Source organism: Salvelinus fontinalis, chromosome 1 (assembly GCF_029448725.1).
Source record: "Salvelinus fontinalis isolate EN_2023a chromosome 1, ASM2944872v1, whole genome shotgun sequence".
Classification (NCBI taxonomy): domain Eukaryota; kingdom Metazoa; phylum Chordata; class Actinopteri; order Salmoniformes; family Salmonidae; genus Salvelinus; species Salvelinus fontinalis.
Genome location: NC_074665.1, coordinates 79,130,038 through 79,144,550, shown reverse-complemented (window position 1 = coordinate 79,144,550; position 14,513 = coordinate 79,130,038).

Genomic DNA, 14,513 nt, shown 5'->3' with positions numbered 1-14,513 from the left:
TAGAGTCCAGTGTGTGAGTAGAGTCCAGTGTGTGAGTAGAGTCCAGTGTGTGAGTAGAGTCCAGTGTGTGTGTGTGGAGTCCAGTGTGTGTGTGTGGAGTCCAGTGTGTGGAGTTCAGTGTGTGTGTAGAATCCAGAGTGTGTGTAGAGTCCAGTGTGTGAGTGGAGTCCAGTGTGTGAGTGGAGTCCAGTGTTTGAGTGGAGTCCAGTGTGTGAGTGGAGTCCAGTGTGTGAGTGGAGTCCAGTGTGTGAGTGGAGTCCAGTGTGTGAGTGGAGTCCAGTGTGTGAGTGGAGTCCAGTGTGTGAGTGGAGTCCAGTGTGTGAGTGGAGTCCAGTGTGTGAGTGGAGTCCAGTGTGTGAGTAGAGTCCAGTGTGTGAGTAGAGTCCAGTGTGTGAGTAGAGTCCAGTGTGTGAGTAGAGTCCAGTGTGTGAGTGGAGTCCAGTGTGTGAGTGGAGTCCAGTGTGTGAGTGGAGTCCAGTGTGTGAGTGGAGTCCAGTGTGTGAGTGGAGTCCAGTGTGTGAGTGGAGTCCAGTGTGTGAGTGGAGTCCAGTGTGTGAGTGGAGTCCAGTGTGTGAGTGTATTGGTGTAGACTTGACGGACCAGATGGGACTCATTCCCTCCCAAACCAAAAGGAGAAACCAATGTTTTCTCTGGTAGGCACACCCTACCTGGCACCCCTATAAATAAAATACTCAAGTCAAAACCGTTACAGTGTGTAGAGTCCAGTGTGTGTGTGTGTAGAATCCAGTGTGTGTAGATGTAACAGTTTAACTTTAGTCCATCCCCTCGCCCCGACCCGGGCGCGAACCAGGGACCCTCTGCACACATCAACAACAGTCACCCACGAAGCATCGTTACCCATCGCTCCACAAAAGCCGAGCAAGTGGAACTACTACTTCAAGGTCTCAAAGCGAGTGACGTCACCGATTGGAAGGCTATTAGCGCGCACCACTGCTAACTAACTAGCCATTTCACATCCGTTACACTCACCCCCCTTTCAACCTCCTCCTTTTCCGCAGCAGCCAGTGATCCGGGTCAACAGCAGCAATGTAACAGTTTAACTTTTACGTCCGTCCCCTGGCGCGATCCAGGAACCCTCTGCACACATCAACAACAGTCACCCATGAAGAATCGTTACCCATCGCTCCACAAAGGCCGCGGCCGCAGAGCAAGGGGAACCACTACTTCAAGGTCTCAGAGCAAGTGACGTCACCGATTGAAAGGCTATTAGCGCGCACCACCGCTAACTAGCTAGCCATTTCACATCCATTACGTAGAGTCCAGTGCGTGTGTGTGTGGAGTCCAGTGTGTGCGTGTGTGGAGTCCAGTGCGTGCTTGTGTGGATTCCAGTGCGTGCGTGTGTGGAGTCCAGTGCGTGCTTGTGTGGAGTCCAGTGCGTGTGTGTGTGGAGTCCAGTGCGTGCGTGTGTGGAGTCCAGTGTGAGTAGAGTCCAGTGCGTGCGTGTGTGGAGTCCAGTGTGAGTAGAGTCCAGTGCGTGCGTGTGTGGAGTCCAGTGTGTGTTTGTGAGTAGAGTCCAGTGTGTGTGTGTAGAGTCCAGTGCAGGTAGTCCAGGTCGCCATTTGATTAGCTATTTTGTGGCGAAATCCTGCACTTAAGTGCGCCGCCACTTTAAGAGCAGAGGAGCAGTAGGAAGGAGGAGATAAAAGAGCTCGTTAAGCTCTATTGGAGAGAGCTCTTGTTGGCGCGACAGTTTGGTTGGTGTGTGCTATGCTGCAGAGGTTTTTTTTGTTTGTCTTCACTATATGTGGTTGTACAGTTTTTTGAATCAATCCTCGGTGTGATCGCTCGACAACGTGGTTGTTCTCATGTGGGACCGCGATGGTTATGGATCAAATGGATAAGAAGCAACATTTGTTGCGAGGCGTTCAACTACAACCCAACATATCATCGGACAGACAGACCGGATACCTGCAACCTCAAGACCACAGCTAAGCCCTCTCTTGTTCTCTTTCTCTCTTTTTCTTCACGCTATTTCCAGTGCTTTACACTGAAACTGACTCTATTTCCTAAGTACATTTAAGTTTGATTGGAGCTGGACTAGTGTGTATATGGACACCACACATTCATACCCTCTGCACTCGTTCCCAAGAAGAAAATACAAACTTTTGCAAATCCTCTGTGTGATGACTGGGTTCATTAATGATTGTATGAAGTTGATGTTTATTTGCTCTGCCATTATTGTTATATGAGGTATGTTTGGTGGGGTTACCAAGAATTATGGAAGGACTGATGTGATATGGGATCTATAGGGTGTGTACTCTTTTTCCTCTCCGCTGGCTATCTGGTCAACAGGCTACACTCTAGGCAGTCTCTTCTGTTGATGTGTGTGGGTCTGGTAGTGGTACTCTCGCTGTTCTATTATTTTCCTTTCGGCAGGGTTAATACCTGCCTGGCGCCCGAACAAAATCTTCTTTACCTTTCTCTAATTAATACCGCTACAGAAGTGGCGCCTGAACAGGGACCTGAAGAGAAACACCCATGACACCATTCACACAAGGTTGAATCATGTCTTTTGTTGGAACCCCATACTGTGTCAATGTGGACACACCTAATGGTAATCGTGTTCAAGATTCTGTCATTGTGGAAGGATTCGATGAACTAATGGAGTTGGATTGCACTGACCCTAATCCCCAGGTTTCTGGCTCGTCTATAACCTCTCCACCATTACCCTCACCTCAACCTCTTCCTGTTACCCTGCCCAGAGAGGCTGGGAGAGGTGTCTCTGTGATCACTGGACAACTGGAACATCAATGGACACACACCAATCATAGTTTGACAATGCAGGAGAATGCCATTCGCAAACTCAGTGAATGTGTGGAGGCTCATCAGACAGATGTGCAGCTGAGGTTGGATTACCTTCCCTGTCAAATGGAGGAAAACCAACAACAAATTGTTCAGAGACAAAAATATTTACACGATTCTCTGAAACAGGATATTCAGGGACAACTGCACCAGTTCAAAACACAAATGGAATCTAACCATCAGCAAGTCCTAATCTATCTTGAGGAGGAACAAAAACAGAGAGCAGAGGAGTCAGCCTCTGTTGTGAAGGGAGTGTGTTCTTATCTGAAGGAAGTTATGGAGGACATGAAGAACTCTCTCACAGGGGAACTACAATTGTTGATTGAAAAAACTAAAAAGGACACCGTTAATGAGATGGAAAAAGCACAGAAGGCCACAGACCTTCAAATGGAAGAGCTGCACCAGGAGGAAATGAAAGGCTTTTCCATTCTGGACAAATCTTCTGTACCTCCCTTAGGTTTTACCTCTGCCACTGGCTTGGTCAGTACCGGAATAGGAACAGGTAGCACTACAAAAACCCCTATGAAGATACTGTTAAACAGAACTCCTGCTGAAACTGTCATGCCTTCTCTAGAGCGCTCCCTCCCTATCAAACTACTTTTCCCTACTTTTGGCAGCCCAGAAGATGATGTTGATCCACTGTTTTTCTTATCTAAGTGTAATGATTTTCTTTCTATCCGGCCCCTTACTGACTGGGAGGTTCTTGCCACCCTCCGCAGTGTTCTCCATGGTACAGCAAGAGACTGGTGGGAGATAGCCTGTGAACATGTGTCAACCTGGGAGGAGTTTCAAAAAATATTCCTCTCAGCCTTCCTCTCAGAGGACTATGGGGATGAACTGGCGGAACGTGTTCGTAACAGAGTCCAGGGTGAAGCAGAGCCAATACGGGACTTTGCCTTCTCCTATCGAGTTCTATGTAGGAGATGGAAGGCTGACATTACTGAGCCGGAGATGGTCAAACTCATTCTCAAGAACATGATTCCCCGCCTTGCTAGTCAACTTCGAGAACGTGTGCAGAATGTGGATGATCTGGTGCGTCTGGGGACTCAGTTGGAGAAGGACTGGAAGCACCACCTTCAAACTAAAAACCCTGTTCCCTCATCCCAGTATACCCATAGCTTTCTGGGGGCTAAACCATCTCAGATATTTGTACCCAAGAGCCAAGACAAAAGTCCAGTGATGTGTTGGAGATGTAAAGTCCAACATCCTCCAGGTTCTTGCCCGCTCTATGTCCAGCGTCAGGATTCCGGAAAAGGTCAGAAAGGACAGAAGACCGACAGTCTAGACAGACGTGGTGGCTTGCATATCATTGGGTCAGCCTTAATGCCCATGAAGCCTTTAGACATCACCCCTAGCTGTCTTATTACTATTCCGCAACAACTGTTGGTGCCCCTGACTGTTAGGAACTGGAGAGGGAAGGCCATAATTGACACAGGAGCAACTTACACCCTGATGCAAGAGGCCCTGTGGCAGAACATGGCATTACCTCATGAGGAGCTACAAACATGGGAGGAGGGACCATTGTACTTGGCCAATGGAGAACCTACCACCCCTTTGGGCTGGATTAGTATAATAATACAACTGCATGATGAGACTATTAAACTTCCTGTGGCTATTCTTGCAGATTCAAGCCTTGCATTTGCTGTAGTCCTTGGTCTAGACTTCCTGTTCTTCAGTGGACTGACCATCTCGATGTCCGAACCCTCCTATCGGCTGCACTCTGACTATTCCCAGCCTCATCCATTTCAACCTGGTAATGCCCTGATTTCAGGCTGGAGCCTGCTACATTATGCAGAGTCCGGACAAGGTCAAGTCAGAGACCGAGAAAATATAAAAAGACAAAGACAAAAACATGTTCCACCAGTGAAGTCGGAGAACCCAACTGTCACCCTGATTACCGCCGTACCCCCCCTTTCTTCCGAGAGCAAAAGCCAACCTGATGCTGATTTCTACATCAAACAAGCAGTAGAACAGGCATGTCTGTCGGATGAGGAAAGGTGGAAGCTCTCCCAGATGTTGGAGATGAACAGTGAGGTCTGCACTCTTACACTCGGCCGTACAACCATCTTCAAACACAAAATCTATACCCGGCATGATGTCCCTATTAAGCAGCGTCCCTACAGGTTGTCCCCCGCCAAACTGACAATCCTCAATGAACTGCTCAAAAGCATGTTGGAGAATGGAATTGTGGAACCGTCTTTTTCCGGATGGGCTTCTCCGGTTGTCCTGATTCCTAAGAAAGATGGTGGATATCGATTCTGTGTAGACTACAGGAAGCCGAATGCCATAACAGAAAGCGATGCCTACCCTCTACCAAACATAAATGACATCCTGGAATCTCTGGCAGGAGCATCTATCTTTAGTCATCTGGATCTGAACAGTGGCTATTGGCAGGTGGCAATGGATCCCGCTAGTCAGGACAAGACTGCCTTTGTCACCCCTGCTGGTTTGTACTCCTTCAAAGTCATGCCTTTTGGTTTGAAGAATGCTCCAGCAACCTTCCAAAGGTTGATGGAGACTGTCCTGGGAGATCTGAGGGGTAGAAATTGTCTTGTGTATTTGGATGACATCATAATCTACTCTTCCTCTGTCGCGGATCATCTGAAAGACATACAGTCCGTCTTCGACAGACTAAAGGCTGCAGGTTTGACCTTGAACTTGAAGAAGTGTCGTTTCTGTTTGCCAGAACTCAAGTTCCTTGGTCATGTGGTTAATGCTGAAGGTATCCATGCAGATCCAGCCAAAGTTGCAGCCGTGCAGGAATTCCCAATTCCCACATCCCTCAAGGCTGTTCAGCGTTTTTTGGGTATGGCTGGATGGTACCACAGGTTTGTGCCTGACTTTTCAAAGGTCGCCGAACCCCTCAACCACCTTAAGAAGAAGGGTGTGAAATTCCAATGGACCTCTGCATGCCAAAGTGCATTTGAAGCACTCAAAAACAGTCTCATTACTCCTCCAGTGCTGGGACATCCTAACTTGAATGCTCATTTCATTGTGTACACGGATGCAAGTCAAACAGGACTTGGAGCCGTCTTGGCTCAACAAACAGGACTTGGAACAGAAGAAGTTCTTGCCTATGCAAGTCGCACCCTTAATTCAGCCGAGAGGAATTATTCAACGACTGAAAGGGAGTGCCTCGCTGTGGTCTGGGCTTTGGAGAAATGGAGCTACTACTTGGAGGCGAAGATCTTCACCGTTGTCACCGACCACGCTGCTCTGCAGTGGGTTCTGGCATCAGGCAAGACCAACAGCCGTCTTATTCGCTGGTCTATCCGACTGCAGAAGTTTGACTTCATCATTGAGTATCGCAAAGGAAAACTGAACGTTGTACCAGATGCCCTTTCTCGGATTACAGAGACTGCCAATGTTTGTCCTCCCTTGTGCAGCACTTACACTACCGCTAAGTGTCTGGATGATTCCTTTCCTCTGGATGATGAGAGTGTATGGAGAGCCCAGCAGAAGGATGCTGCCATCATGGCGATCCACAAGAGTCTGTCTGAAGAAGACTCAAAGAGTCGTTTCAATGATAAGTATAGCATAATTCAGGATAAAGTGTATCGAAAAACTCCAAGAGGAGAGGGAATACACAGCTCCCATTATCGTGTCTTCATTCCCTCTACATTGAGTGACCAGATTATCCAAGCTTATCATGCTAACCCCATGAGTGGCCATCTTGGAGTTTTTAAAACGTATCGAAGACTACAAGAGGTGGTTTACTGGCCAGGCATGTGGGTTGATACCCGGAAGTTTGTACAACAGTGTGAAGTCTGCCAGAAATACAAACCAAACATTGGCAGACCTGCTGGAAAATTGCAGCAGACCGTGGTAAACCATCCAAATGAAATGTTGGGAATTGACCTCATGGGACCTTTTCCTCCCAGCCGGGGAACCCGGAATGAATTTTTATTGGTGGTAGTGGACTACTACACACACTGGGTGGAGTTGTTTCCACTCCGCAAAGCCACTGCATCAGCCATTGCTCTAATTCTGCGACGGGAGGTCTTTACCAGATTCGGAATTCCAGACCAAATCCTCTCTGACCGAGGTCCGCAGTTCATATCAGGAATATACAAAGAGCTTTGTACCTACTGGGGTGTAATTGCCAAGCTGACCACAGCCTACCATCCTCAGACCAACCTGACCGAGAGGGTAAACCGTACCCTGAAGGGGATGATTGCTTCATTCGTGGGGGATCAGCACACAAGGTGGGATCAGCATCTTCCTGAATTTCGCTTTGCACTGAACTCTGCCGTGCAGGAGACTTCTGGGGTCACTCCCGCTGAACTCCACCTGAGAAGACCACTTAAAGGTCCGATGGACAGAGTCTTGCAAAGTTCTAATGTTTCACCTGACTGCCCAGCGTTTGATGCCGTACAACACCATCACACCTTGCTAGCCAGAGTGGAGGCCAGCAAAACCAAAGCCAAACAACGACAGCTGAGAAACTATGATAAACATAGACGAGACGTGTGTTTCCCACCCCAGTCTCGTGTCTGGGTACGTTCCCATCATCTGTCGAAGGCATCTCAGAAGTTCACTGCCAAGCTAGCTTCGAGATGGAAAGGTCCATACCGTGTAGTGCAGCAGTTGGGACCAGTGAACTACTTGGTCTGTTTGGAGGACACTGGGGAAGATGTCAGGACGGTGCATGTTGTTGACCTAAAGCCTTGCTACCCTACGGCAGAAGAGCTGGATCGCAGGCAAAAACAGCACCTGCAGGAACTCTTCGTGGAGGACTCTGATGATGAGGACTTCCCTGGTTTTGGATAGCAGGAACATTAGCTTGTCAAAGCCTGCATCCTCTCTGTTTCTACAGGCTTTGTTTTTTCATGGGGGGAGGAGTGTGGCGAAATCCTGCACTTAAGTGCGCCGCCACTTTAAGAGCAGAGGAGCAGTAGGAAGGAGGAGATAAAAGAGCTCGTTAAGCTCTATTGGAGAGAGCTCTTGTTGGCGCGACAGTTTGGTTGGTGTGTGCTATGCTGCAGAGGTTTTTTTGTTTGTCTTCACTATATGTGGTGGTACAGTTTTTTGAATCAATCCTCGGTGTGATCGCTCGACGACGTGGTTGTTCTCATGTGGGACCGCGATGGTTATGGATCAAATGGATAAGAAGCAACATTTGTTGCGAGGCGTTCAACTACAACCCAACATATCATCGGACAGACAGACCGGATACCTGCAACCTCAAGACCACAGCTAAGCCCTCTCTTGTTCTCTTTCTCTCTTTTTCTTCACGCTATTTCCAGTGCTTTACACTGAAACTGACTCTATTTCCTAAGTACATTTAAGTTTGATTGGAGCTGGACTAGTGTGTATATGGACACCACACATTCATACCCTCTGCACTCGTTCCCAAGAAGAAAATACAAACTTTTGCAAATCCTCTGTGTGATGACTGGGTTCATTAATGATTGTATGAAGTTGATGTTTATTTGCTCTGCCATTATTGTTATATGAGGTATGTTTGGTGGGGTTACCAAGAATTATGGAAGGACTGATGTGATATGGGATCTATAGGGTGTGTACTCTTTTTCCTCTCCGCTGGCTATCTGGTCAACAGGCTACACTCTAGGCAGTCTCTTCTGTTGATGTGTGTGGGTCTGGTAGTGGTACTCTCGCTGTTCTATTATTTTCCTTTCGGCAGGGTTAATACCTGCCTGGCGCCCGAACAAAATCTTCTTTACCTTTCTCTAATTAATACCGCTACAGAAGTGGCGCCTGAACAGGGACCTGAAGAGAAACACCCATGACACCATTCACACAAGGTTGAATCATGTCTTTTGTTGGAACCCCATACTGTGTCAATGTGGACACACCTAATGGTAATCGTGTTCAAGATTCTGTCATTGTGGAAGGATTCGATGAACTAATGGAGTTGGATTGCACTGACCCTAATCCCCAGGTTTCTGGCTCGTCTATAACCTCTCCACCATTACCCTCACCTCAACCTCTTCCTGTTACCCTGCCCAGAGAGGCTGGGAGAGGTGTCTCTGTGATCACTGGACAACTGGAACATCAATGGACACACACCAATCATAGTTTGACAATGCAGGAGAATGCCATTCGCAAACTCAGTGAATGTGTGGAGGCTCATCAGACAGATGTGCAGCTGAGGTTGGATTACCTTCCCTGTCAAATGGAGGAAAACCAACAACAAATTGTTCAGAGACAAAAATATTTACACGATTCTCTGAAACAGGATATTCAGGGACAACTGCACCAGTTCAAAACACAAATGGAATCTAACCATCAGCAAGTCCTAATCTATCTTGAGGAGGAACAAAAACAGAGAGCAGAGGAGTCAGCCTCTGTTGTGAAGGGAGTGTGTTCTTATCTGAAGGAAGTTATGGAGGACATGAAGAACTCTCTCACAGGGGAACTACAATTGTTGATTGAAAAAACTAAAAAGGACACCGTTAATGAGATGGAAAAAGCACAGAAGGCCACAGACCTTCAAATGGAAGAGCTGCACCAGGAGGAAATGAAAGGCTTTTCCATTCTGGACAAATCTTCTGTACCTCCCTTAGGTTTTACCTCTGCCACTGGCTTGGTCAGTACCGGAATAGGAACAGGTAGCACTACAAAAACCCCTATGAAGATACTGTTAAACAGAACTCCTGCTGAAACTGTCATGCCTTCTCTAGAGCGCTCCCTCCCTATCAAACTACTTTTCCCTACTTTTGGCAGCCCAGAAGATGATGTTGATCCACTGTTTTTCTTATCTAAGTGTAATGATTTTCTTTCTATCCGGCCCCTTACTGACTGGGAGGTTCTTGCCACCCTCCGCAGTGTTCTCCATGGTACAGCAAGAGACTGGTGGGAGATAGCCTGTGAACATGTGTCAACCTGGGAGGAGTTTCAAAAAATATTCCTCTCAGCCTTCCTCTCAGAGGACTATGGGGATGAACTGGCGGAACGTGTTCGTAACAGAGTCCAGGGTGAAGCAGAGCCAATACGGGACTTTGCCTTCTCCTATCGAGTTCTATGTAGGAGATGGAAGGCTGACATTACTGAGCCGGAGATGGTCAAACTCATTCTCAAGAACATGATTCCCCGCCTTGCTAGTCAACTTCGAGAACGTGTGCAGAATGTGGATGATCTGGTGCGTCTGGGGACTCAGTTGGAGAAGGACTGGAAGCACCACCTTCAAACTAAAAACCCTGTTCCCTCATCCCAGTATACCCATAGCTTTCTGGGGGCTAAACCATCTCAGATATTTGTACCCAAGAGCCAAGACAAAAGTCCAGTGATGTGTTGGAGATGTAAAGTCCAACATCCTCCAGGTTCTTGCCCGCTCTATGTCCAGCGTCAGGATTCCGGAAAAGGTCAGAAAGGACAGAAGACCGACAGTCTAGACAGACGTGGTGGCTTGCATATCATTGGGTCAGCCTTAATGCCCATGAAGCCTTTAGACATCACCCCTAGCTGTCTTATTACTATTCCGCAACAACTGTTGGTGCCCCTGACTGTTAGGAACTGGAGAGGGAAGGCCATAATTGACACAGGAGCAACTTACACCCTGATGCAAGAGGCCCTGTGGCAGAACATGGCATTACCTCATGAGGAGCTACAAACATGGGAGGAGGGACCATTGTACTTGGCCAATGGAGAACCTACCACCCCTTTGGGCTGGATTAGTATAATAATACAACTGCATGATGAGACTATTAAACTTCCTGTGGCTATTCTTGCAGATTCAAGCCTTGCATTTGCTGTAGTCCTTGGTCTAGACTTCCTGTTCTTCAGTGGACTGACCATCTCGATGTCCGAACCCTCCTATCGGCTGCACTCTGACTATTCCCAGCCTCATCCATTTCAACCTGGTAATGCCCTGATTTCAGGCTGGAGCCTGCTACATTATGCAGAGTCCGGACAAGGTCAAGTCAGAGACCGAGAAAATATAAAAAGACAAAGACAAAAACATGTTCCACCAGTGAAGTCGGAGAACCCAACTGTCACCCTGATTACCGCCGTACCCCCCCTTTCTTCCGAGAGCAAAAGCCAACCTGATGCTGATTTCTACATCAAACAAGCAGTAGAACAGGCATGTCTGTCGGATGAGGAAAGGTGGAAGCTCTCCCAGATGTTGGAGATGAACAGTGAGGTCTGCACTCTTACACTCGGCCGTACAACCATCTTCAAACACAAAATCTATACCCGGCATGATGTCCCTATTAAGCAGCGTCCCTACAGGTTGTCCCCCGCCAAACTGACAATCCTCAATGAACTGCTCAAAAGCATGTTGGAGAATGGAATTGTGGAACCGTCTTTTTCCGGATGGGCTTCTCCGGTTGTCCTGATTCCTAAGAAAGATGGTGGATATCGATTCTGTGTAGACTACAGGAAGCCGAATGCCATAACAGAAAGCGATGCCTACCCTCTACCAAACATAAATGACATCCTGGAATCTCTGGCAGGAGCATCTATCTTTAGTCATCTGGATCTGAACAGTGGCTATTGGCAGGTGGCAATGGATCCCGCTAGTCAGGACAAGACTGCCTTTGTCACCCCTGCTGGTTTGTACTCCTTCAAAGTCATGCCTTTTGGTTTGAAGAATGCTCCAGCAACCTTCCAAAGGTTGATGGAGACTGTCCTGGGAGATCTGAGGGGTAGAAATTGTCTTGTGTATTTGGATGACATCATAATCTACTCTTCCTCTGTCGCGGATCATCTGAAAGACATACAGTCCGTCTTCGACAGACTAAAGGCTGCAGGTTTGACCTTGAACTTGAAGAAGTGTCGTTTCTGTTTGCCAGAACTCAAGTTCCTTGGTCATGTGGTTAATGCTGAAGGTATCCATGCAGATCCAGCCAAAGTTGCAGCCGTGCAGGAATTCCCAATTCCCACATCCCTCAAGGCTGTTCAGCGTTTTTTGGGTATGGCTGGATGGTACCACAGGTTTGTGCCTGACTTTTCAAAGGTCGCCGAACCCCTCAACCACCTTAAGAAGAAGGGTGTGAAATTCCAATGGACCTCTGCATGCCAAAGTGCATTTGAAGCACTCAAAAACAGTCTCATTACTCCTCCAGTGCTGGGACATCCTAACTTGAATGCTCATTTCATTGTGTACACGGATGCAAGTCAAACAGGACTTGGAGCCGTCTTGGCTCAACAAACAGGACTTGGAACAGAAGAAGTTCTTGCCTATGCAAGTCGCACCCTTAATTCAGCCGAGAGGAATTATTCAACGACTGAAAGGGAGTGCCTCGCTGTGGTCTGGGCTTTGGAGAAATGGAGCTACTACTTGGAGGCGAAGATCTTCACCGTTGTCACCGACCACGCTGCTCTGCAGTGGGTTCTGGCATCAGGCAAGACCAACAGCCGTCTTATTCGCTGGTCTATCCGACTGCAGAAGTTTGACTTCATCATTGAGTATCGCAAAGGAAAACTGAACGTTGTACCAGATGCCCTTTCTCGGATTACAGAGACTGCCAATGTTTGTCCTCCCTTGTGCAGCACTTACACTACCGCTAAGTGTCTGGATGATTCCTTTCCTCTGGATGATGAGAGTGTATGGAGAGCCCAGCAGAAGGATGCTGCCATCATGGCGATCCACAAGAGTCTGTCTGAAGAAGACTCAAAGAGTCGTTTCAATGATAAGTATAGCATAATTCAGGATAAAGTGTATCGAAAAACTCCAAGAGGAGAGGGAATACACAGCTCCCATTATCGTGTCTTCATTCCCTCTACATTGAGTGACCAGATTATCCAAGCTTATCATGCTAACCCCATGAGTGGCCATCTTGGAGTTTTTAAAACGTATCGAAGACTACAAGAGGTGGTTTACTGGCCAGGCATGTGGGTTGATACCCGGAAGTTTGTACAACAGTGTGAAGTCTGCCAGAAATACAAACCAAACATTGGCAGACCTGCTGGAAAATTGCAGCAGACCGTGGTAAACCATCCAAATGAAATGTTGGGAATTGACCTCATGGGACCTTTTCCTCCCAGCCGGGGAACCCGGAATGAATTTTTATTGGTGGTAGTGGACTACTACACACACTGGGTGGAGTTGTTTCCACTCCGCAAAGCCACTGCATCAGCCATTGCTCTAATTCTGCGACGGGAGGTCTTTACCAGATTCGGAATTCCAGACCAAATCCTCTCTGACCGAGGTCCGCAGTTCATATCAGGAATATACAAAGAGCTTTGTACCTACTGGGGTGTAATTGCCAAGCTGACCACAGCCTACCATCCTCAGACCAACCTGACCGAGAGGGTAAACCGTACCCTGAAGGGGATGATTGCTTCATTCGTGGGGGATCAGCACACAAGGTGGGATCAGCATCTTCCTGAATTTCGCTTTGCACTGAACTCTGCCGTGCAGGAGACTTCTGGGGTCACTCCCGCTGAACTCCACCTGAGAAGACCACTTAAAGGTCCGATGGACAGAGTCTTGCAAAGTTCTAATGTTTCACCTGACTGCCCAGCGTTTGATGCCGTACAACACCATCACACCTTGCTAGCCAGAGTGGAGGCCAGCAAAACCAAAGCCAAACAACGACAGCTGAGAAACTATGATAAACATAGACGAGACGTGTGTTTCCCACCCCAGTCTCGTGTCTGGGTACGTTCCCATCATCTGTCGAAGGCATCTCAGAAGTTCACTGCCAAGCTAGCTTCGAGATGGAAAGGTCCATACCGTGTAGTGCAGCAGTTGGGACCAGTGAACTACTTGGTCTGTTTGGAGGACACTGGGGAAGATGTCAGGACGGTGCATGTTGTTGACCTAAAGCCTTGCTACCCTACGGCAGAAGAGCTGGATCGCAGGCAAAAACAGCACCTGCAGGAACTCTTCGTGGAGGACTCTGATGATGAGGACTTCCCTGGTTTTGGATAGCAGGAACATTAGCTTGTCAAAGCCTGCATCCTCTCTGTTTCTACAGGCTTTGTTTTTTCATGGGGGGAGGAGTGTGGCGAAATCCTGCACTTAAGTGCGCCGCCACTTTAAGAGCAGAGGAGCAGTAGGAAGGAGGAGATAAAAGAGCTCGTTAAGCTCTATTGGAGAGAGCTCTTGTTGGCGCGACAGTTTGGTTGGTGTGTGCTATGCTGCAGAGGTTTTTTTGTTTGTCTTCACTATATGTGGTGGTACAGTTTTTTGAATCAATCCTCGGTGTGATCGCTCGACGACGTGGTTGTTCTCATGTGGGACCGCGATGGTTATGGATCAAATGGATAAGAAGCAACATTTGTTGCGAGGCGTTCAACTACAACCCAACATATCATCGGACAGACAGACCGGATACCTGCAACCTCAAGACCACAGCTAAGCCCTCTCTTGTTCTCTTTCTCTCTTTTTCTTCACGCTATTTCCAGTGCTTTACACTGAAACTGACTCTATTTCCTAAGTACATTTAAGTTTGATTGGAGCTGGACTAGTGTGTATATGGACACCACACATTCATACCCTCTGCACTCGTTCCCAAGAAGAAAATACAAACTTTTGCAAATCCTCTGTGTGATGACTGGGTTCATTAATGATTGTATGAAGTTGATGTTTATTTGCTCTGCCATTATTGTTATATGAGGTATGTTTGGTGGGGTTACCAAGAATTATGGAAGGACTGATGTGATATGGGATCTATAGGGTGTGTACTCTTTTTCCTCTCCGCTGGCTATCTGGTCAACAGGCTACACTCTAGGCAGTCTCTTCTGTTGATGTGTGTGGGTCTGGTAGTGGTACTCTCGCT